The sequence below is a fragment of the Sapajus apella genome, unplaced genomic scaffold (assembly GCF_009761245.1).
Source record: "Sapajus apella isolate SASKATOON/1434 unplaced genomic scaffold, GSC_monkey_1.0 scaffold31, whole genome shotgun sequence".
Lineage (NCBI taxonomy): Eukaryota > Metazoa > Chordata > Mammalia > Primates > Cebidae > Sapajus > Sapajus apella.
The window spans coordinates 15,140,651-15,164,882 of record NW_022436971.1 but is presented as its reverse complement, the minus strand read 5'-3'; the positions used below and the strand labels follow the sequence as shown (position 1 = coordinate 15,164,882).

Below are 24,232 nucleotides of genomic sequence, written 5' to 3'. Positions count from 1 at the left end.
CGCTCAAATGCGCTGGTAGTGGGAGTGGCAGCAGGAGCTACAGTGAGACACTACACATTCTCGGGATGTCTGGGATCCCTGCCAGAGGCGCCCGGCACCCAGGAAGCAGGAGCTTGGTGCTGGGCACCACCATGGCCACTTGCAGCTCAGGTGTTGGGTGGTCTCTCCAGACCTTCCCCTGTGTGAAGCTTGCAACCCGTATGGTCTCATGTGGACGTCCTGATTTCCACCGTGTGCCCTGTGGCTGGTCCCAGACCGCAGCCCACCCTGGTGGTGCCTCTGTAACTCAGTGTCTTGAATTGAACGATGGGAGAAAATGCCTCCACGAAGAAAGGTCACTGTGCAAAACATCTGTATTCTTGGAGCGACTGTGCTTACCACCTGGGACCACAGTGGAATTAGTCATTTGAAAATCACAGTCACCTCCGAAATAGTCATAATCCAAAACCATCCATCTTTCACTTCAGACCCCATTATAATTTTTTCTCCCTAAGGGACTTTGCTTCCTCATTATGTTGGATTTCAGAATATATTAAAATAATTTGTCATCTCACGAGCACACATCCGCCCACTGTGAGCAAGCAGGAGAGGCCATTTCCGGTTTTCTGCAGGTCCCGGTGAGCACATGCAGCTTGCGCCTGGGCAAGAGCTTGGGTGCTGGGAGGAAGAAGCTTTTCCAGCACCCTTTGCCAAAGACCAGCCAGCCAGGGAAATGGGCACCAAACCTCTCCAGGACTGGGCCAAGAGGGAGGAACTGAACCCAGAAATAGCCCCGGAACCGTCACCTGCTTAGACTGTGACCTGCAGTACCCAGGGTGGCAGCCTGGGCTGTTTGTGGACTTGAGCTGGGAGTTCCTCTAGTGGAAACTCCCAACAGAGCATGCACATTCCTGAGGGCCTGGGCTCCGGCTCCACCCCCAGCGGACGGGGTCACTGCCTTGAAGGCAGAAAGATTGTAAGAGCTTGTCTCTGACTGCCCACCAGATGCCCAGCACACGTCTGCGTGCACACCACTGAGCCATGGGCTTCTCAAAGGTGGGGATGCCGTCCCTATTCCTAACACACATGATGGGCACTCAGCATGGGTTTGCGGGGCCTGTGGGGAGTTCTCCAAGGCAGTTTGTAGCTCAGCTCCAGCACCTTCTTGGGGGCCCAGCCCTGGATTTGAGGCTGCCAGGTTGTTGCGGTCAGCTAAGTTGGTACCTATTCACCTCTTCCCCTCTGTAGGGGTGACCAGCACTGAGACTGTTATGTCCCCTGGCTGCAGGGCTTGGCAGCTCCACACTTGGGCCCCTTGCTCTTGTGAGTCTGCTCTTTGCTGTCCTGTCTCCTGGCATAGAGGAGCAGGAGGAGATTGACTTAGATTCCTTTTTATTAAAAAAAAAAACAACAGCTTTGTGGAAATGTAATTCACATACCTTACCATTTACCCATTTAAAGTATACAGTACAGCTAGTGCTTGACTTACAACCACGATTGGTTCCGACAGACCGGTCGTAACACGATTTGGTCGTTAAGTTGAGTAGGCTATGTGTACAGTACTGTGAAATGATGTTATAAAAATCTTTAAGTCATATTTTATCATAAGTTTCTTTCATTATTGTTATATATCATAATATTCTTTGTTCATTTTATGCCATTTGTATCAGCTCTACACCATTTTGTTTCTTATTTTTACATTCATCAGGTTTAAGTAAAACACTGCATTACCAGTACAACTGGTTTAATATTTGCAAAACATACAAAATTACAAAATACAGGTGCATACAAAAATACAAAATACAGGTGTAAAAAATACCATAGGAAACATTTTCCCAATTGCAAAACATATCAAAATATATAAACATGTACGAAACATTTTATTGGCCGCTGGCGCTTGGCTGCGGATCGTTGATGTCGTCATCTGAGGCAGCAGTTGGGGTTACCGGAGTTGGTTTTGTCATAAACATGGTGAGCTTTGTCTGAATTGTATGTTTCTTTTTTTCTTCATAAATTTCATGATACGGACGAAACATATCGTGCGCCATCCGTTCAATCCTTGCAAATCGTTCGATGTTTGGGTCCATTGCTTCGAAATGTATAAGAAGTTTATTGGGAGGGGTTTGATGAAAAATATCCAAGACACAAAACAAATTGCTGTACTGAGTCTGGGATGACAGTTGAAATGGTGCACGCAGAGATGGTAGTGCTGCCGGAAGCTGGTCCACACTGTCTTATGCCCAGCTGGGCAACATTTGCACTGCCAGACGTGGAGCAGTCGTGGCTAGCGATTGTGGTCGTAAAGTCGAATGGTCATAAGTTGCATAGGTCATAAGTCGATCAATACCTGTATATACAATGTAAAGTATACAATTCAGTGATTTTTAGTATATTCAGGTGTGAGTGCAGCTGTCACCACAGTCAACTTTAGAGTGTTTTCATTGATCCAAAGGGAAACCCTTTAACTGCTAACCTCTCTTTCCCCGTCCCCTCTTCTGCCAGCCCAGGAAACTACAAATCTACTTTCTGTCTCTGTCCTGGACATTTTACATGGATGGAATCATACCACATTTGTCCTTTTGTGTCTGGCTTCTTTCATGATATTTTGGGGATTTTGTTGTTGTTTTTTAAGACCTGGTCCTGCTCTGTCCCTCGGGCGGGAGGGCAGTGGCAGGATCATAGCTCACTGCAGCCTTGAACTCGTGGGCTCCAGCGATCCTTCCACCTCAGCCTCCTGAGTAGCTGGGACTACACGCATGCACCACCACGCCTAGCTTGCTTATTTATTTATTTATTTATTTAGCAGTGATGGGGTCTCACTATGTTGCCCAGGCTGGTCTCGCAGTCCTGGGCTCAAGCGATCCTCTCACCTTGGCCTCCCTTAGTGCTGGGATGACAGATATGAGCCACCACACCTGGCCAAGAATTGGTATTGCCTAAATGTTTATAGAATTCAGCGGTGAAGCTATCTGGCCAGGGCCTTCCTTTGTGGATAGTGTTTTGATTACTAATTCAACCTCTTCACTTGTTACAAATTTTTCAGATTGCCTCTTTCTTGAGCCGGTTCTGGTAGTGTGCTTGGCTTAGGTTTTGCAGGCCTCTCCCTGCTTGTTCAGTCCTAGTTGACATTTATTGAGTTCTTCCCATGTAGCAAGCATTTATCATGCATTAGCTCATTTAATCTTTACAAAAACTTGATGAGTTAGGTAGTACTATTATCATCTCCATTTTACAAATGTGGGAGTGGAAGCAGGGATTGGTGAGATGACAGGTTAAGGTCACACTGCTAGGAAATAGTCCAGCTGGGTTTTGAGCCCAGACAGTCCGGCCAGGCAGCCCCAGGGCTTGCCACCCACTGCAGTTCTCCGGAGACTCAGAGAGGGGCCTAAGGCCTGACATGAACAAAGGCTGGGGGAGGTAGGGTCCGGAAGGGCCCAGGAAAAGCATGTGTGTAAAGAGCTCACACCCCTAGTTGGGGAGTTCAGATGGCGCCTCCCAGGGCTTTCATCCTCTGACCTCCTCTCTCTCAAGCGCTCAGCCAAAGGGCAGCACAGAGCACCCTACCCTAGGGTGCGACGCCCCAGGCGGCAAGAGTTTGGAGCAGTAGAACTCTGCCCAGCAGTCTGTATGAATCACCCAGGCCTCTGCATTTTGCTCCTCTAGAGGAAGAGGCATGGCAATTTGTAAGACAATCACTAGACAGAAATCGGGAGCAACCAGACATAACTCAACATAATTATTTCTGCATAATGGCTTCTGCTACTTGATTCTGTCTCGAGCCATGACTGTAATCTCTGTCACTGGAAAGCTGGTGGCCAGGGAGCCCCTGTGGCTTAGAGATAGAGCCAGGAGGAAATTTGCAATTTGAGTTAATGGAGTGTTCCCAAGCAGTCTGGGAGCCAGTGCCTTCAAGGTCTCTGAACAGCAGACCCTCCTCCTGCTAGGAAGCCTGCTGTCAGAGCTGGCTGGGCCTGCTTGGAGTCCAGCTCTCCCGCTTTGTCACAGACGGGGAAATGGAAATGGCAGAGGTCACAGGGTGTATGCCCAACGCCACTGAGCAGCAGAGGCCAACCTGGACCCAGCACCTCCTCTCCACCCTCCCACCACCCAGCATTTTCCCCAACAGCTGGCCTGGCTGTCGGTGGGACAGAGGCGATGCCTCTGTGGAGCTGGTCACTGAGAGTGTTGTCCAGAGAGGGGTGCCCCCAGGAGGCTGGAGACAGTGGGGCCTTGGCAGCCAGATAGCGAGGGACCTCAGTGTGGTGGTTGGGTATGCTGCTTGAGCGTGCCCAGTGGCACTCACCTGCTCCAGCTGGGGCCACACAGAGGCCTTTCCTACCCCAGGAGTGTGCTTACTCACTGCATTCCATGGCCTCTTAAAATTCCCCTTTAGGCTGGGCATGGTGGCTCACGCCTATAATCCCAGCACTTTGGGAGGCCAAGGCAGGCAGATGGCTTGAGCCCAGGAATTTGAGACCAGCCTGGGTAATGTAGTGAGATCTCATCTCTACTAAACATGAAAAAAAAAAATAGATTTGGGTGCACCTGTACTCCCAGCTACCTGAGAGGCCGAGGCTGGAGGATTGCTTGGGCCTGGGAGGTCGAGACTGCAGTGGGCTTTGATTTGCCACTGCACTCCAGCGTGGGTGACAGATCAAGACCCTGTCCCCCCAAAACAAACAAGCCCTTTTAATTAACCAGAGCAGCTGAAAAGAACAGAGCATGGGTTTGGGGATTTGTGTCTTGGGCTTCCCACGCCCCACTTAGCCGAGAGTGACCTAGGCTGGTGACCCGATCTCTTTCCTTCTCCCTAAAGAGTTGAGAATGAGCTCTCTACCAGGGCCAGTGGGAGGGGATGATGAACTGGGGACCTGGTGCATTCTGCTGCTGGCTCCATTCCTGGGTTTCTCCTCATGGAGAGCCATTGACTCTGTCCGGGTCTTGATTTCTCTGAGTGTCAAAGCAGGGTGCGAGGAGCTGAGAGAACTTTGCTGAGATCCTGGATTTGAAAACACCATGGGAAAATATGGGGCAAGGCGGAGAGCACAGAAGAGCTTTGGGGGTGAGCGCGCGCTATGTGATACTGTAATGGTGCGTGGCATCCATGCATACGTTTGTCAAAGCCCTCGGAGTGGCCCCCACCGAGAGCGAACCCTGATGTGAGCTGTGGACCTGGAGGTGATGATGCTCAGTGCAGGCCCCTCAGTTCTAACAAATGGCGCGCTCTGGCGGGGGATGTGGGCCGTGGCGAAGGCTGTGGCCGGGCGTGCTGCAAGGGGTGTGTGGGGCCTTTCTGCTCAATTTTGTTGTGAAGACCTGAAAAATAAAATATATTATTTTATTTTATTTTATTTTTTTGAGATGTTTCACTCCATCACCCGGCTGGAGTGCAGTGGTGTGATCTCTGCTCACTGCAACCTCCACCTCCCAGGCTCAGGTGATTGTCACACTTCAGCCTCCCAGGTAGCTGGGACTACAGGCACGCACCATCACACACGGCTAACTTTTTGTATTTTTAGTAGAGATGGCGTTTTGCCATGTTGCCCAGGGTGGTCTCAAACTCCTGGACTCAAGCAATCCACCTGCCTTAGCTTCCCAGAGTGCTGGGATTACAAGTGTAAACCATGGTGTCCAGCCTAAAATCCATCACACACACACACACACACACACACACACACACACACACACACACAATACTATCTTAACAGCATAGTAACTTTGCAGTGAGAATTTCTAGTGGGAAGATGCGTGACTTTGCCAGGTCTTGAATTCTAGCAGTGAGTTTACATTTGTAATTGGCCTACAAAATGCTATATTTAGGAAACGGTAGAAATTTAACTGAGCAAGATATACCCTATATCCAATCACGTCTGAAGCATCTTGGGGACATTCATTTGTCGAACATTGATTATTCATTGAGCACTTGATGTGTCCAGGCTCTGAGCAGGAGCAGATGCACAGACATGAAGCGGGCGATTTCCCGACTTTGTGGAGCTCACAGTCGGTGGGGTGGGTGGAAGGAGGGGAGAGGTGCAGTGCCCCCATTATGTAGGAGCGAGGGGAGCCCTGCTGGCACACTGCACTGTGCTGAGGCTGCGTGTTCTAGTGGGCATTTGTACAGTGGGATCATTGCTATGAGGCAGAGAACCCTGTGTTGGGAGGAAGTAACTAGGGACTGCGGTAGATGCGGAAGAGAAACGGGCTGTCAGGCGAAGGGGCTGCTGGGATCCCATCCTGGCTCTGCATCTTGGAAGCCACATGAGCTTGCAGGTAATTGGCTCCTATAAGCCTTCGCATTTCCCCATCTGTCAAATGGGGATGATGGCCATGCCTGCCTCCCAGGGTGGTTGTGTGGATTACATTGGATAATGAGTACAAATGCCTAGACAGCCTTCAGCAGGGAGTCTAGGTGTGTGGATCTGTCGGCCTCAACACTGTTGATCTGCAGGTCACCAATCCGTGCATGGGGAGCAGGCAGAGAAGAGGGAGGTTGGCCAGTCCGAGTTCACCCTATACGGAGGGCGCTGGAAACGCTTCTGCCAGAGCTGGCAGTGGCGGGGTGAAGGTGGGAGTGGTTGGGCACCCAGACGCCGGCAGTGCAGATTCCCCTTCTCGGCCTCTGGGTGGTTTTGTGAGCTGCTGGCTGAATGTCAGTTGATGTGTCCTGACTTTTTCCTGAGCACCTAGTGTGTGCCCTGCACTGGGCCCGGGCAGCATGCAGGGGGCAATGTGGGCCTGGAGGAGGAGGTTGGGTGATGAGGGGACAACCCAGGTATGCCAGTCAAGAAACTGTGGAGGCTGGAAGGACCCTGAAGGGGGCAGGGCACAGCTGTGGGTACCAGGCCTGGGCGTGCATGATTCCACTGTGCCCTCTCGACAGCCCTACAGGGAGCAGAGTGCAGAGTGCTGGGTGAGGACACAGGCTGTGCGTCTGTGATGGCCCCAAGTGACAATGCTGTTAGGATTCGACGCTGAGTTTGCAGACCACAGAGGTCCCGGCCACGCTTAGTTTCCATGCCAGTTTTTGTAGTAACCAGCGACCTCACTCGAGGGGCGGCCAGCATCTCACCTCCGGGCTTCTGTCAATGTAGTCGTGGGCTTCCCTCCCTCTGGGGTGCAGCAGCCTCGGGCAGGTACCACTGCCCATGGTGGCTAACCGGAGCCGGGAGCCAGGGGTTCTGTGTTTCACATGGCGCTTGCAGAAGCTGTGATACCCTAACAGGCACAGCAGAAGCAACCAGAGGGAGGGGCACGGGCTTCGGCCGGGTCATCACAGCCCGCGTGACCTGTCACTCTTGCCTTCCAGGGGCATGGTCTAGCGGCCCAGTCAGGAGGCGGAAACACGCCCCGGAGGTCCTGACCCACTCCCTCTCCGCCTCCACCTGATCCCTGGTAAGTCACTTCCAGAGGCCGCCTGGCCCGGGGCCGGTGAGGGCTGAGGAAGGAAGTGGGTGGCTTCTGTGGTGCAGTGGGGTCCTGCCCACGTGTGGGGACCAGACCCAGCTCAGCAGAAAGAGCAGAGAGGACTGGGTGTTGGGGCAGCCTACCTAGCACCCCTGAGACAGGTCAGGAACCTGAGGCTCAGGCACAGAGAACCCCGGGGTCCACAGTCTTCTCAGTTCTTGCCCTAAGCTGGCCAGGTCTTTCCGTGTCATCTGTGGCCTTCGGAGCTTCTGTTTGGGGATTTGTTGGGGGATTGAGGGGTCCAGAGGCGTGAAGGGTAAACCGTGAGAGGGCCTTGTGGATGAGGGCGAGCTAGGGCACTGTCTTCGTGTCCAGGTTTGTCTTCTACTCCCCTGCAGCCCCCATGCCTGGAAGCTTCCTTCTCCCAGGCTCCTGCGCATGGCCAGGGCCACTCGACCCTGTGGACCCACCCATGCCATAAGCTGTCTATGCTGGAGCTGAGCTTGCAGCTCTCCCCTCAGAGCAGTTAGTGTGGCTTGCAGGGCCCAGGGTCTGTCTGAATCCGCCACCCTCCAGCCCCCCAGGCCTCTGCCTGCTCTGGGTGTGAGGGAGGCTTCAGAGAGGGCAGAGTGCTTCCAGCTTGAACGCACTGCCCTGGCCACTGGCTGCCACTCCCCCATCGTTAGCCTGGCTCGGGAGCTTTATCCATCCAGAAACCTTCCTGGCCCAGCCTGAGCTCACTACCTGAGCTTGGGAGGGCTCCTCATGACCCTGGTTGTCCCGCCAGCTCCCGAGACAGGAAGGACCTGCTGTGTCCCGGGGCTGCCGTTGGGTCTGGAGAGCCCGCCGGCCCTGCTGCGGGGCTGCTTTTCCTGCGCTGAGGGTCTGGTTTTGTTTGCAAGCAAGGAACCAGGTGTGCGGTGCTGGCCAGGCGTGCGGTGCTGGACAGGTGTGTGGTTCTGGTTGTGCCTCTTCGCAGCCTGGCCAGTTTTGTGCATATGAAGGTTGATAAAACCGCCCTCTTCGGGGTCAATGCCAGATCAGACCTAGAGTGAAGTGTCCCTGTGGTGTCTGGACCGGCAGGGCCCGGCTGCCCCACAGCTCCTCCTCCCTCCCTCCTCCCTCTCGTGGTCTCAAGAGTATTATGGTGACTCTTGTCACTCACCACTCTGCCCCACCTGCCCCTGCATGCTGTGAGCATCAGGTGGGGCCCTGGATGTGGCAAGGGTCAGCTGCCACAGGCTGGAAGAGGCAGCCCAGGGAGACACCTGGGGGAGGGACATTTGGAGACAGAGCCCCATCTGGCTGTGCCTGGCCCATGAGAGCCCTCATCCGCTACTTGCATCTGGTGAGTTTGGCTGGGTCCTGTATAAGGATTAAAGTCCTCCGAGTCCGCATACAAAGCTACTTACGAAAAATCTGGAATGTTCTTGGCCCAGAAGGGGGAGACCCTCTTTATCATTTCCATCTTCCCACACAGAAGGAACCACCTTTGAATGCTCAGCCAGGCAAAAATTTGGACCAGAAACCTGTCAAAGCATCACTGCCTTAATTTCAGTGGTCGTGAGGGGGTTCCAGGCTGTGTGAGGGGTGGGGGCAGGTACCAGTGGCTGATTCCATCTGTGGCCCTGGTAGATGGGAGTCCTGCAGGCGGTCAGGCCCAGGGCAGACCCCGGGCATGGCTGCTTTCTCTCTGGGCACCAACAGCTCCCCACCCTCTGGCCGTCCCCTGCCCTGCCCTCGGGTCTCCATCCTGTGGGCAGGGTGGGTTTTCCTGCCTTCCTCTTCCTGAGGGAGGGCATGTCTCCTGCCGCCTTCTCCTTGGCAGAGTAGCTGTGGGGTTGGGAGGAGACACCCAGGCTGGAACCTCAGCCTTAGGGTGCTGGTTAGTGGGTGGGTCTTTGGTTTTTTTCTCTGAATAGACACAACTGCATGTGAAGTGCCACCTGCACTCACTCATTCTCCCTCCACCAGCCCAGCTGCACTGGAGCTGGAACAGGGGACATCTGGGTCCATGCTGCCTGGATGTCCCCTGCATGCAAGTGTCCTGGCCCAAGGCCACAGTCGGCACAGGTGCACAGGGCGGCGCCTGGCCTGGCCGGGCGTGCTAAGGTTGACCCATGTCAAGAAGCTGGAGCAGGCAAAGGGATGAGAAGCAGGTGGAGGAGGTGGTCCAAGGTGTCCATTTCCACCCCCACACCCCGGGGCATTTCAGTGCATGCACAGCAAATAATACCTCTGCACCACCACCACCAGCACGCGTGGAGGGACTCGGGGGTCAGAAGGCACTTTCCAGCACATGCACACCATTGGCCATGGATGTTGTGGGTCAGGTGACGGGTGGTAGAAGGGCCTTCGGCGTCTCTCTGCCCTGGCCTTTGGTGGTGGACGGCAGGCCGCTCCTGGCAGTGAAGAAGCAACACCCACGTAGTAAGGCTGGAGTCCCAGCTTCCCCTCCCTGCTTTCCTCCCCGCAGCCCAGACACTCATGGGTTCCTTCCTTCAGCGTGGGTTCACGGAGCATGTACCCTGTGCCAGACAAGCTTCCAGGCTCTGGGCTTCTGATGGAGAACAGGCCAGAGTGAGCCTGGCCCGAGGACCTGGAGCTTCACTCAAAGGGAGACAGACAGTGAACTCAGTAAAACAGAAATAAGAGAAGGGATCTTGCTGGAAAGGGGATAAAGAATGAGTGCTGGGGCTTCAGCTGTGCATAGAGTGCTTGGGGAAGGCCTTCCTGAGATGGGACCTGAGCAAAGGCCTGCAGGAAGCCAGGGATGGGCACGCTTCTGGCTGAGGAGCAGCTGGTGCAAAGGGCCTATGGCAGACACGTGCCCATGGCAAGGAGGAGGGCGAGCAGGCAGCTCAGCCAGGTCGGGGTGGGTCACACCTGAGAAGGTCAGAATGCCAGCAACCCGACCACTGAGGAAGACAGGCATGAGCAGCATCTCAGCGCAGCCAGAGTCCCACTATATGGCGGCCCTCTGTGTCCCTTAAATAGGGAAGCCTCCTACCAGGCTTAAGAGAGCACTGTTGCTTATGGTGATTTGTGTAGCCAGCAGTTCTTCTGGACGAAGTTAGATGGACAGGGCCATGGAGATGTGGGCTCTGCAGAGAAGAGGCCAGAAGAGCAGGCCCCTGGGCTCACCTCCCCTCTGCTGCTGGCTGGGCCGCGGATCCCGGGTGGGCATCTCAGAGAGCCATCTGAGTGGGCTTTCAGAAAGTGGCCTCCTTAGTGGACTGGTCATGAGGCAGGGCACCAGGGAAGGGACAGTCCTCCTGTGATGTATGTTGAGGGTTATATTTAGGGTGACTCGGGATGACTTGGCAGTATCTCTTCCTGTGGTCGTCCCCTCCAGCCCTCAGCCACAGAGGGCAGACGCTGTCTGACTAGCATTGTGGGCAGACACGTGCCTGCACACACGTATACACACACGCATGCAGGCACAACTTGGCATTCTCCTCTGCCGTGGAATCAATGGAGAGCTGGGGACATTGTCCTGGCCTTTCTGCAGGACTGCCTGGTGCCTGGTGGGGTAATCCCGGCCGTTAGCATCTCCTGAGCATCTGCTCCATGTCAGGCTCTGTGAGGCGCTGCATCCGGATCCCACATGAGTGACACCCACCTGGGTTCCCCACCTGATTGGGAGATGCCAGGCAGAGGTAGAAGGAAGGGCAGCTGAACTGCCTGTTAGTCGGCTCAGCCACTGACCTTGCTCCCTGACCAAGGTTAGGGAGCCGAGGCTGCACACAGATGCTCCCCTGATCTTGCTGCCTGTTGGCCCCGGGCTCCAGGCCAGGTCCAAGCCAGCCAGGCCCTTCCCCACCCTTGTTGCCGGCCTCTCTAGGTGGAGTCCACGGTCAGCCTTTCTCCCCTTCCCGAGGCATCCAGCACCACCCCAGGCACAGGACCTGATGTTTCTGGGACAGCCCAGGTGTCACATTTTCTCTCAGTTACCCCCTAGAATATTCTTGCACTTCTCAGACTCTGTGTGCAAATTTTTAGCTTAGAAGGAACCAGAGGCTCTCTGGTTAGAATGTATCTGATGGGGCTCTTGGAGCATGCACAGAAGTGCCCTGCTGGCCGAAGATCCACTCTTCTGAGGCCAGATCTGCGGAGGATTTGGAGGTTGTCTGGAGGAACTTCTAGATCACAGGAACCTTCTCCCTCCCTCCCTCCTCGACTTCCTTCCTGCCTCTCGTCAAACAATTACTGTGTATTACTGTGTACTTCCTGTGTTCCAGGCGCTGTGCTAATAATTGGTTATGGGATTATTCCTAGCCACACCCTGGGTAAATGGAACCCAGCTCTCTGTCCTTGGGGAAAGGGTCAGGAGAGGACCGGGGCCCAGCCGGGAAGCTGGAGACTTGAGGCCTTTGGTGCATGTTGGAATACTGCCTCCCTCTGCCATCCAGCACCCACGCACGGCACCAGGCTCAGAGCCGGGACTGAACCTTGGTAAGAGAAGGGAAGAAGGAGCTCATGCCTCGCCCTTCCGACCAGACTGTCAGCGCTCTGAGGGTGTTTCCGCTTCTGTGTCTCCCCAGCAGTTAGCACTGTGGCCTGCACATAACAGGGGTCCGTGTGGTTGATTACACTTTGTGTGTATGGGTGGGTGCGATGCCATGACTCTCCAGGCAGAGCCTGTGGCTTCTGGTGTTGGGATTTACAGTCTAAAGGTGGCGAAGAGTGGCTTTTATGAGCTGCCCCTGCTCCTGTTACAATCACACTCTCTATGAGTCAGGGGCCTGGGTGATCATGGATAAGTCACTTGCCAACACTTCAAGACTGTGGCTGCCAGGGCCCCCGAGGGCGGTGGGCACATCACCATTCTGTGCCTGGCGTTTTAGCCAGGCTGATGCCATTTTACTGAGAATGACTGACGTTTTTATTGCTTCCTGTGAATCAAATAATCCATGCAATGATTCACTGGAGTTTTCCTTCCAAGTTTAAAAAAGAATTAAAGAAAGTTTTTGACAGGTGTGCTGAGCTGTAAGTGGACACCAGGCAGGCCCCTGGGAGACCTCCGGCCTTGACCTCAGCCGTGGGCAGCCCAGCACAGAGTGGACCTTGCCCTGCAGACAGAGCCAGCAGCCTGCACAAAACCCCAGGGAGGACAGGCGCGTCCCACAAACACCTCTTCAGTCTAACATTTACCATGAGACTACTTACACATGCTTTCCACCCGAGATGTATTAGAATGTGGCCAAACCCCATTCATTTGGGACATATGAATTCAAAATTTGAAAATAGTTCCTTTGGGGCTCGTGAACTGAGAATTTAGTCATTTTTCAAGCAGGACCTGGCAAAAACGTAGCTTTTTACCATCTACCAAGACAAGAGCTTGGCAGCCGGGTCTGTTTGTGCCCAGAGCTGATTTCCAGCCTCTTGGGATGTCGGGATGCTCTGGGTACGTCTGGGACCATCTCCTATGTTGTCCGCAAAATCCTGCAGAAAACCTGGCCTATGCTGGTCAGCAGGGCACTGCATTCCCTTTCTTTCTTCTTCTTTTTTTTTTTTTGAGACAGTGTCGCTCTTATAGCCCAGGCTGGAGTGCAGTGGCGTGATCTCGGCTCACTGTGACCGTCTCCCAGGTTCAAGCAATTCTCCTGCCTCAGCCTCCTGAGTAGCTGGGATTATAGGTGTGTGCCACCACACCGGCTAATTTTTGTATTTTTTTTTTTTTTTTTAGTAGAGACGGGGTTTCACCATGTTGGTCAGGCTGGTCTCGAACTCCTGACCTCAAGTGATCCACCCGCCTTGGACTCTTAAAGTGCTGGGATGACAGGCATGAGTCACCATGCCTGGCCTGTCTTCCCTTTCAAATGGACCCAAAGCAGTCAGCCGCCACAGACTCCCGAGAGACGTGGTGTAGGGAGAGAAGGTACCCCATGCCCTGAGGCAGCCCCAGCCTCCCTCCCACGCCCACCAGGCACTGAGCAGCCCCCAGATCCCGGCCCCTTTGCAGTCCCAGGGCTGGGCCGTTCTTATGCCTTTGACCAAGTGGGCTCTGCCCTGTTGTGGAGTGACTGGGCTTCTTCCGTCCTTTTTCTGTATTTTCTCTTTGAACAAGAGGAGTTGGAATTTCATTGACCCAGCCCCAGCTGGACGTGTCTGGGCCACTGTGATCCCACGGTCTCTGCCCATCTGGGCCTCGGGACCAGGTTTTGATGCCACTGATCAGGGTGTGCCTAGTGAGACCAGCCTGCCAGGCAGTGCAGGGTTCCACTGAGCCCAGGCCGCAGCCCCCGCATCCCACCGGGCTGTGCTTGGTGTCAGGATTCAGCTCCAGGGTTGCCGTCTTTCTTATAAAGCTGTGCTGACACCCCAGGCGTCTGACTGCTGCTTTCCACCTAGCACTCCATTTACAGCTTCCCTTTCCCTTTACCCTCATAGCTACTCAGTAGGATCTGCAGGCAGGGACCCTTAGTCCCATTTTATAGCCAAGGAAAATGAGGCCCAGAGAAGTTGAGATAGCCAGGACTAGAGATGGCAGGCTGGGCAGAGCCCCCGCGGTGCCCCTGGGTCTGTGGGCTGCTCCCACCAGCACCCCTCTTCTATGCACCCCCATCCTGACTGCAGGCCCCCGATGCTGGTGATCCGGTTCCATTTTACAGAGGAGAAATAGGCTGGTCTGGAGCGTGGACACTGGCAGCTAGCTCTAGCTCAGCTTTGCCTGACTCCAGGGCATGGCTCCAGGACCATGGAAGAGCTGCCCGTCCCTCCACAGCCCCTCCAGGGCATGCTGGCTGCTGGCTGCTGGCAGGGCAGGCTGAGGCACTCAGCAGAGTTGGCCCCGTAGTCTGAGAGATGTGGTTCCCTAGGGAAGGGCTGTTGCTCACCTCCTGGCCCGGAACATCAGGGTAGAATCTGCAGGCAGAATTCTGCCATCTGACGCGTGGATCTTCCCACCCAGACATGGGTCAGCGCTTGACTCATTCTGCAGCTGGCACTGAGAGCCCGGAAGAATGCGCTCCAAGATGCCTGGGGGCCTCCATCCAAATCACCAGGCGTCAGCAGCGCAGCCAAGCCAGGTGGGGGCCTCGGACAGGGCCCCGTGCCTGCCAGCTCTGGCTGACTGCTTGAGGGGTCACATCTAGAGGGACAGATGAAGGGGCATCTAGAGTCTCAGTGCTCCATCTACAGCCTGCTACGTCCTCTTACATTTTCCTCCAAAGAGCAGTTAGCTTGTGGCATGCGCCAAGTCCCTGCAAATGGGAAGTTGAGTGATTCACATGTTTGTTTCAACTTTCGCGTTTTTATTGTGTGAACAGTAACAGAATTATTCTCGGTGTTTCTATGGAGCGTTGCCGGGTGGTGGGGAGGAGGGGACACTGAGCCTCTGCTGTTTCTTCCCTTCACCTCCTCCCTGCTGCCATCAACATGCATTCTCCGGCAGTCACGCTCTGCACTGATGCCTTCCGTCATTCCTTCCTGCACGACTGAAACTGAAGAGTCCTTGGTGGTGTGTGGGGACTCCTCGTCATACAGGGCTTAGTGTCACAGGACCTGGCGCTCACTGTTCCCTCTGTGTGTCCCACCTGGAGAACTCCTGGAACCTTGCTCAGCCCTGGCTCAGCCCTCAGCTCTGTCCCATCCCAACCGACCTCTGGGCTCTTTGCCCAAGCTCCTGGGCCTGTGTAAGTCTCTTCATGCCCATCACCGCCGTTTCATGGGTGTGTGTGGCAGGGGGCACTTCGCGGAGCCCCAGGAAGGGTCTCTGCATCTTGTCCATCCACGTGCGCCTGCACCCAGCATGGAACAGGACTCCGGAACACTGCGATGTGGGTGCAGGAACCAGTCAGAGACTTCACTCGGGCTGCCGCCTGGTGCTTCTGAGGTCCATCACTGAAAGCCCAAATTCGCCTTCAGAGCGAGACCCTGGATGGGGGTAGAGGAAGTCCCAGGCTCTGTGGCCAGGACTCCACACCCCGATTTCCACGGACTCGCTCCAGCCTGGCCCTGGCACGGGTGCTGCGTGGCTCTGCACCTCGCCTGGCATCCGGCACCCTCCACTGCTGTAGAAACATGGAACTGTCACAGAGACAGACGTACTTGGGTCGGGGGGTGCTTTAGGAAAAGCCTGTGGTCTTGTTTTGGTCCTGCCTTTGAGCTTCCTTTTCCTGCTGGGTTAGGGTTCCGGGCTGAAGGGGAGCATTCTCTTGGGCGTTTCCCTTTTCCTGTCTCCCCATTCTCTCCCCAGAGGCTCAGGAATGTGCGTTTCACTCACCTCCCTTTCTCTGCTGGGCAGGCAGCTCAAAGAGGTCCTCCCCAAAGACCCAAGCTGGAGGAATGCTGGCTCTGTGGTGACTCCGCACTCGTCCAGGGAATGATCTCACTGGAGAGTAGCAGGAAGTCCCCCATCCTGTCCCCACCCCACTGGCTGACGCCCATATAGCTGGGATGTGTTCACCTGGGAAGGAGACTATCACCAGTGTGATGAATGGATCCCCCCCGCCTGCCGCCAGTCTGGCATGCCACCAAAACTCTACTCTGCTGCAGCTGTTCCCATGCCAGAAATACCAAGCAGGAAAGCACCTTATTATCCTAACCCCTGACCTTCCCACAGCCATTCCTAAAACTGAAAGAGTCGCAGAGTGTTAGAGCAAGAGGGACCCTAGAAAAAGAAGCGCTCATTCCCTTGTTCATTCGCTCAGGCCCTGCGCTGGGCACCTGGAATACACAGCCATTCATCCGAACATATTTATTGGCTGAATTGTGTGCCAGGCCCAGTTTTGGGCACTGTGGGGGTACAGTGGTGAGCGGAGGCGGACAGTCAAGAGATTTTGTAAATAGAGTGCCAGATGTCAGGAAATGCTGGGAAAGGGGTCAGGGTGAGGGACCAGAGGGTGATGCAGATGCTCTTTGAGGCGGGTCCCTCGAGGAGGCTTCCTCACGACTATTGAACAAGGACATGAACTTGGAGGGAGTGAGCCTTGGAGGCACTGAGGGGAAGGAAGAGAGACAGATGGAGGGAACTGGCAGTGCGAAGGCCTGAGGCTGGATATGCTGAGCGGGTTCCCCAACTGGGAAAATCAGGGGTTCTCCTTCCTCCGGGAGCTCCCAGTCTCATGAAGAAAAAAGACAAATAAGTCATATGTTCAAAGCTGAGTTCATACTAGAAAAATGCTGTTGGAACTCAAAGGGAAGGGCAGTTGTAGGGGCTGGGAAAGGCACGGCTGAGGAGTGAGCTTTGCATTGGGCTTTGGTGGATGAGTAGGAGTTGGCTGGGTGGCTGAGTCGAGCGTGCCACACAGATGAACTCATATCTGCAGAGGCGCAAGGTATACAGAAAGAGCCACCCACATGTTCCTCTTCCTGCCGCAGTAGCAGTTTCTGCAAGGGAAAGTACGTTCTCTCGGGAATTTCCCTTTCCTTTCGTCACCTCTTCCTTCTTGCCAGCCTCACTTAGAGCATTTTAGCCTTGAGAGGGTGGAAAAGGAGGGATGGATTGGCAGAGGGAGGGATTTCTATGACCTGCTGGGTCTCTCTCTCTTCTTGTATGCTCTTATGTTTTTCTTGTAAGGCTCTGGGGAGCTGTGGGAGTGGAAGTGGCTGGGGATGGGTAAGAAGTCAGGAAGGCTGCTGTTGGATTTCTCAACAGCAGGTCACTGGCCTGGAGCCCGTCCAGCCGGCAAAACGCTATGATGCAACAGCCTCAGGACGGCCTCCAGAACCGGGCACTAGGTCAGTGGGTTGGATTTAGGTGCAGGCACACCCTGGAACTGTCAGTCTAGAGGTGTTACTAACCTCCTCTCTCCCCAGATATGACTCAGCAGGGTTAGCTGTTCAGCTCCAAAGAGAAGGAGGAACCTCTTCCTTCTACAGCCCCCTACCCCCGCCAGCCTCACTCCTTAGCTGGGGTCAGACCTGGGGTCCTCATTGCAGCTGGCCTCTAGCAGAGCTCTCAGGCCAGCCCTCCCAGCTGGAAAGAGAACGGTGTGTGACTCACAGGTAACTGGGAAACACAAACACCATGACCTTTCATTCATGGGCACTAAGGAGTGAAATAAACAAAGGATGCCCACAGGATGCTGATGAGCTTGAAGAGTCCCTGTTGGGTAGCCCCAGATTCAGGGTCCCTGGTGTCACCCAGTGAATGCTACTTTTACCGAGCACTGCCCACGAGAAATGTAGTGAGAGTCACATACCTATGTGACTGTAGCTTTTTCTATAGCCGCATTGAAAAGTAAAAAAGAGGCAATTGAAAAGTTGTTTGATTTAACCCATTAGACCCCAAATGGTATTGTTTACCATGTCACGTATAATCAAGAAAGAAAAATACTAATGAAGTATTTTATGTTATTTTTTTTCCATATGAAGTCGTCAAAATCCAGCATGTATTTTACACTAGGGGCACATATATGAGTTCAGACTGGCCATGGTTTAAGTGCTTAGTAGCCGCATGTGGCTGGTGGTGACCACAGTGGACAAAGCAGCCCCTGAGAGGGGCAGGGTCTCAGCTCAGGCCCTGGGAGCCTGCCCAACAGTGCCCTCTAGCTTCGGCCCAGCCACACTTCAGCCCAGATGGTCCCAGGTGCTTCGGCTCCTCGAGGCACCTGAGTCCTGGCAGCTGTTCAGCCTCCCCACAATCACCCCGGGGTAGGACTAGCCCCTTGGAGAACTACCCGGGGAAGCTAAGGCTGCAGGCAGCTTGACTCACACCTGCTTATTTGGAGGAAAGGACACATGCCCAAGTTGTTTTGAAAAATGCAATCAGCCCTAAGTGAGGGGCTTAGTTAGCTGCAGGAGGCAGCGGTCACTGGGAGAAAGAATGTGTTGAGTATGGATAAGAAAGAGCACCAACCCACTTGTTTCCCACCAGCCCCTTCCACCTCCCACCTCCTGTTCCACCCAGGCAGAACCAGCTCTCATCTCAAATGGGCTGAGCCCTCTGATTCCTTGAAGTTCACATTCACAACAAATGCCTCTCCGGCCTCTTCCTGAGCCTCAGTCTTTTTTGTTTTTATTTTTTCAAGACAGAGTCTCGCTCTGTCGCCCAGTCTGGAGTGCAGTGGCATGATCTCAGCTCACTGCAACCTCCACCTGCAGGGTTCAAGTGATTCTCCTGCCTCAGCCTCCCAAGTAGCTGGAACTACTAGGTGTGCACCACCATGCCCAGCTAATATTTTGTATTTTTAGTAGAGACAGGGTTTCACCATGTTGCTCAGGCTGGTCTTGAACTCCTGAGCTCAGGCAGTGCACCACCTTGGCCCCCTGAAGTGCTGGGATGACAGCTGTGAGCCACCGCACCCAGGCCAGCCTCTGTCACAGTTGCTTTTCCCCACCTCTCTCGTTGCATTTCCTCAAAGCATCTCAGAGTCTGGTTTGCCTGGCAAGCTTCAGAGATCTGACTGATGAAAGCATTTTGCAGGGACGGGATGAGATGCCAGCCAAAGCCATCAGCCGGCACTGGGGTGGGATTAACAGGACAATCAAGCCCTCGGTTCCCAGGAGCGTCACTGAGCAGCTGCTAGAACTGTGCCACTAAAACGGCTTTCATTTACAGGCAATACCAATTCTGAGTTCAGTATTTTTCACAGGGCTCCCCAGCTACGTGTTTATATTTCTTTCCTTGTTCCTCCTCTCTCTTTTTTTTTTTTTTTTACAATTTAGCAGATTAAGAACAAAAGAGGGTAACTGAGAGCCAGCGAGCTGGCTGCAGGTGATATGTTAGCTCCCTCTCCCATGCTTTCATTACCGTGAATTAAAATGTCGTCTCTGATGCCCTCAGACACCTGTGACTAGTTTGATCTGAGCCCTGCTTGAATATGAGTCTTTTTAAACTGAGCAGGAGACGGTTCTGCTCTCAAATAGACGGCCCTCCCCTGGGTCCCCCATTCCTCACCCCACCATCCACCTTGGATATGAAAGTAAGACTTCCTGAGAAGTGAAGGCTGGGTTTGCCTAATTACCGGAGCCAGGTGGCCATTTCTGCTGGGAAACATGAGTGGTGGCTTTTTGTCTCTGCAGAAAGGCTTGCTTTTTCTCAGTCTTACTAGACAGCCAAGTGTCAATGAGGTTGGCTCCTTTGTTTAATGCATGACAGAGGGGTCACAGTGGCATGCGGCACTCCCCCGGCCCTGTTTCTTGTGAGGCAGCCTGTGTCGGGCCGACAGCCTCCAGGAGAGAACGAAAATGAGGTCCTTCGGATTCCCTATTTCATCTGGGCCCTTTTAAGCACACACTGGCTGTCCCGATGAGTGACCAGAGCAACTGGGAGCGTGTGTGCAGCCGTCAGCTTCATTTGGCATTCATGGGCTCCATTTAACAGCTTCATAAGAGTTCCAGAGGGGAGGCCATCTTGTGAAGCTGTCCCAGCAGCAAGTCTAAGGGCCAGGAGAGCGCTGGACACCAGCTGGGAGCACCCTGGGTGGCCCCCGAGGCCACTTAGGGTCTTGGGACAGAAAGGGCCCAAGGGAGGTTACAGGACAATGGGAAGGAGGTGGGCTCTCCACTCAGACCTCCTGGGTCCACAGCTGGCCCACCAAAGCCTTGGTCCCTTGTCCCTAAGGTGGTGCTGATGTTGCCTCCTCCCGGCCTCGCCAGGCATGACCCCACTTTCCCAGCTCCTGGAATTTTCACTGTGTCCTCCCTGGATGTGGCCTGCGGGGATCGGGCCTCCCGCAGCCTTTGAAATCCTCCTTGTCATTCAGCTGTGATTCCAAATGCCACTGCCCTAAGCAAGCTGCCAAGTGCCCCAGAAATGAGTGACTCCACTAGAGCCCTACCTGATTCACTTTTTATGCCCCATCCTGTGTGCGCCTACGCCATAACTGAAGCTCTCAGGGCGCTGACGTGTGGGGACCGGCATCCCAGCGTTTGGCCTGGGATTCAGCACTCAGAGAGCCCAATAGCCCGGAATACACCCAGCACCCAGGCTGGCACCAGGACCCCAGGACAGGTTGAAGCTTCCACTTCCCTGGGGAAAGATCAGTTCCCTGCTCAGGGCCTGATCCTGGCTGGCTGCCTGCTTGCCTGGGGTGGGGAGGTAGGTTGGAGAGGGCAGACTTCCCTCAACTCACCCATCTTCTGTGGGTTCCTCACCAGCCTTCCTCTGGGCCTGTTGTTTTCCTGTCTGGTGTCTTTCCAGAGAAGATTGCTCCCCTCCGCTTTGGAGATGGAGGTGGGGTGGAGGTGCTCACCTGACTGCAGAGTTGGGGGACAGGGCTCTGTGTCTGTCAGGGGTGGCTAATTGCTATAGCAAGCAAGTGCCAGGCTGCTGAGCCCAATAAAGTGGTGTTTCCTGATGTGTTGCAGTGGAATGTCATCGCGGGCAAGGAAGGCTCTATTCCACATAGTCACGCAAGGAGTTGAGTTTTTTTCTCTTTAGCGGGTCTCTCGTCTCACAGCCTTTCCCAGCTGGGGTTCCAGGAGGGAATCAAGGACTCACAGCAAAGGCATCATGGCATGCAGGGAATGACTTTTGTCCTGTGCACCTGGAACCAACCCAGGTACTCACCGTCCCTAGGTGCATGACTGAGCAAATGGGCATGCCAGTTGTTGGCTGCAGGCTGTGGTTCAGATGAGAAAGCCTAGTTGAGAAAGGCTTTAGCGTCTGTGCCCTCTGTGGCCTCCGAGTCCTCCCCTGGATATTCTGCTTCCAGGTGCCCAGCAGGAAAGGGAAGGAAAGGACACGTGGAGCAAGGGCTGCCCTGAGAGTTATGGAGGCCCAGGCGGGAGGTGTGGTCATCATTCTATCCACATCGCATTGGACAGAGTGCAGTCACATGGTGCCAAGGGAGGCTGGGAAATGTAGTCCAGCTGTGTGCCCTGGAAGAAAAGGCAACAGGGTAAGAGGAGCACATGGTCTCAGCACAGGCTCTATTCTGGCACATTCCTTCAGACTCTGCCTCCCGTATCTCCCGAGGCTCTGAGGACCCCTGATCTCTAGGACTTCTGGAATTTGGGGGCCCCAGTTGCCCTGTTTCTCCTCCCTGGCCCCCCTCCCTGCTCAGCTGTTTGCCATCTTCTGCCCACTTCCCACTGATGTGTGTTGGGGCTTGGGGCTTGGGGGCATAGATGTCGCCTCATGGATGTAATCAAGGTCATAGGCACAGCCTTTCTTTTCTTTTTCTTGTTCTCCTTGTTGGGATGGGGATTTTTTCAAAAGGAAGAGGCAAAAGTATTGTACTATTTTGAGGTCCCTACACTCTTCTGCCTCCACATTCTTCTGTTGTGTTCATGCTGCTAGACCTGGAACCTTAGGATGAGCAGGTCTTGGCATCAAACTTTGTTTGCATCAGCAGAATCCTTTCTTTAAAAGAGGATGGATGCAGAAACAGATCAGAGGGTTGCTGCTCCAGTCAGTGCTGGGCCCGGAGGCCCAGAGTCCTTCTTCCTCCCCTTCCCCATCCCATAGACCCCAAAGGCTTAGGAAGGTCCCTGTGGCTCCTGAGACACAGCTCAGAGGCTCCTGGCTGGTGTTGCTCCTCTCTGTGAGGGTTGAATTCTCTCCCTTGCATTCCAAAAGTGGGTCACACTGGGATACCAGCTTCGCCCAAACCTCCCTGTCTCTGCAGTTAGCCAAACCTTAAAGCAGGTGCTTGTACATGTGTGTATATATAGCAACTGCAACCACAACAAGAATGTCCATTCTCCCAACACAGACACCCACCCTGTGCCAGGCCCAGATGAGTCACCGAGGAGAGGGCGAAGGTTAGCAAGCACTTCCAGAGGAGGTGCTGAGTGAGGCAGGAGGCTGCAGGTGCACACATCTGCCCTCGGGCACACTCGGGAAGGTGCTGGGAGTGCAGGGAGCTTCTCCCCGGCAGACCAAGATGCACTCTGCCTGTTACCTTCCAGCAGCACACTCACTGGGTTTGGCACTGCCCCTAATCTGGTACCTTCCTTTCTGTATGCGTCTGTGATTTCAGGCAGAGAGGTATGAGTTTGGCATTCCAATGGGATCAGTAAGAACAAAAATCACAGATCCATTCTAGGATAAATTGCTCCCTTCGTTCTGAGCGGTGATTTGGTTTTCACTGAGGTGAGTGGATTCTTAAGGCAGTGATTCTCAGCTCCCAGGGCCTAGAACTTCACAGAAGGTGGCTCATTTTGATGATGAAAAATGCAGTGATGCAAATCAGGCAAACAGGGCCTGCCATTAGCCAACACTATGTCCATCACCACGTCACCCTTGCCCGGGCCAGCCTCCCCTCCACCACCCATACAAGGCCTGGGGAGAAGAGGCAGACCGCCTGGGTCCAAGCCCTGGCTTTGCCTCTCAGAGGCTCCAGAGCTCTCCCAGGGTTGGTTTCCTTATTGGTGAAGCGTGATTAATAGGTAAAGTGACAAAATGGGCCCCACAGGCCACAGGTGCTGCTCTGACTGTCCCTGCTGAGAGCAGGTCAGGCGCCTGGCTTTGCTCCCTTACCCTTAGACACTGATAGCATGTGTTTGTCAGTTGCAGGTCAGTTTCCCAAGGGTGACTGCTATGCTACTATCACACAGGACTGCAGACTGGGGCTTCAACTATGGAACTCTGTTTTCTCAGTCTGGAGACCAGAAGTCCAAGGTGTTGGCAGGGTTGCTTCCTTCAGAGGCCTCTCTCCTGGGATTGCAGATGGCCACCGTCTCCCTGTATGTGTCTGTGTCCTCACCTCCAGTCATATTGGATCGGGGCTCACCCTAGTGACCTCATTTTAACTTATTGACCTCTTTAAAGACCCTGGTTCCCAGTGCAGTCCCATTCTGAGGGACCTGGGGTTAGGACTTCAACATGGGAATTTGGGGGAGGCACCGCTGAGGCCATAGCAGCTCTGCTCACAGCTGGTTCTCTCTGGCCACATGCCCAAGAGGAATATGATGCTGTCCCTTAAAGCACACACAGACACACTGCCAGGAGGAACCTTATCAGATTGCAGTGGAACTGTGGCTGCACACTCAGAGCTGGGTTTATTCGCCAGGAGGAGAGGAGAAGAATCCTTTTTGATTAATAAAAAGTCCCCAGGGGCTGGGTGCGGTGGCTCAGGCCTGTAATCCCAGCACATTGGGAGGCTAAGGCAGGTGGATCCTGGATCACCTGAGATCAGGAGTTTGAGACCAGCCTGGCCAACATGGTGAAACATCATCTCTGCTAAAAATACAAAAATTAGCTGGGCATGATGGTGCCCACCTGTAATCCCAACTAGTCGGGAGGCTGAGGCACGAGAATCACTTGAACCCAGGAGGCAGAGTGAGCTGGAATCGTGCCCTTGGACTCCAGCCTGAATGACAAGAGCAAAACTGCATCTCAAAACAAAACAAAAAAAAGTCCCCAGTGCCCCTGTCCATCCAGCCGTCTCTCCTCCCCAGCCAATGTCATCCTTTCCTCAAAAGCCAGAGCACGAACACGCAGCACGTGTTTGTCTTCCTTCTTCATAAACGGCAGCAAACTCTGTGCGCTGTTGTACAGCTTCTCCTTTCACATAAAAATACACCTTGAAGATGATTTCTCATGAGTGCGTCAGATGGGCACCTGAGCAATTCGCCGTTACAGACCACGGACGCAGTGGCTGCCTGCACAGATTGTTCGCACAGCTGGGAGTACTGCTAGATGCGTTTCTAGAAGTGGGATGGCTGGGTCAAGGTGAATGTGTGTTTGTAATTTTGAAAGATAAAGTCATAAAGATAAGTGAAAACACCAGGCATCTTGGCTCACGCCTGTAGTCCCAGCACATTGGGAGGCCAAGGCAGGAGGACTGCTTGAAGCCAGGAGCTTGAGACCAGCCTGGGCAACATAGCGAGGCACCGTCTCTACAAAAAAAAAAAAAAAATTAATTGCGTGTGGTGGTGTGTGCCTGTAGTCCTAGCTACTCAGGAGGCTGAGGCAGGCGGATCGCGTGAGCACAGGAGGTCAGTGCTTCAGTGA

General features: G+C 54.1%; 1 protein-coding gene across 9 annotated transcripts in view; it reads left to right on the top strand.

The window, feature by feature from the left end:
• Nucleotides 1–24,232, top strand: part of HPCAL1 (hippocalcin like 1) — a 121,582-nt gene that overhangs the window by 88,202 nt on the left and 9,148 nt on the right. For all 9 annotated transcript variants that reach the window (XM_032294148.1, XM_032294150.1, XM_032294142.1 and 6 more), the window contains one exon: nucleotides 7,286–7,371. The gene's annotated coding sequence lies outside the window, so the exon portion shown is untranslated. The remainder of the gene's footprint in view (nucleotides 1–7,285; nucleotides 7,372–24,232) is intronic.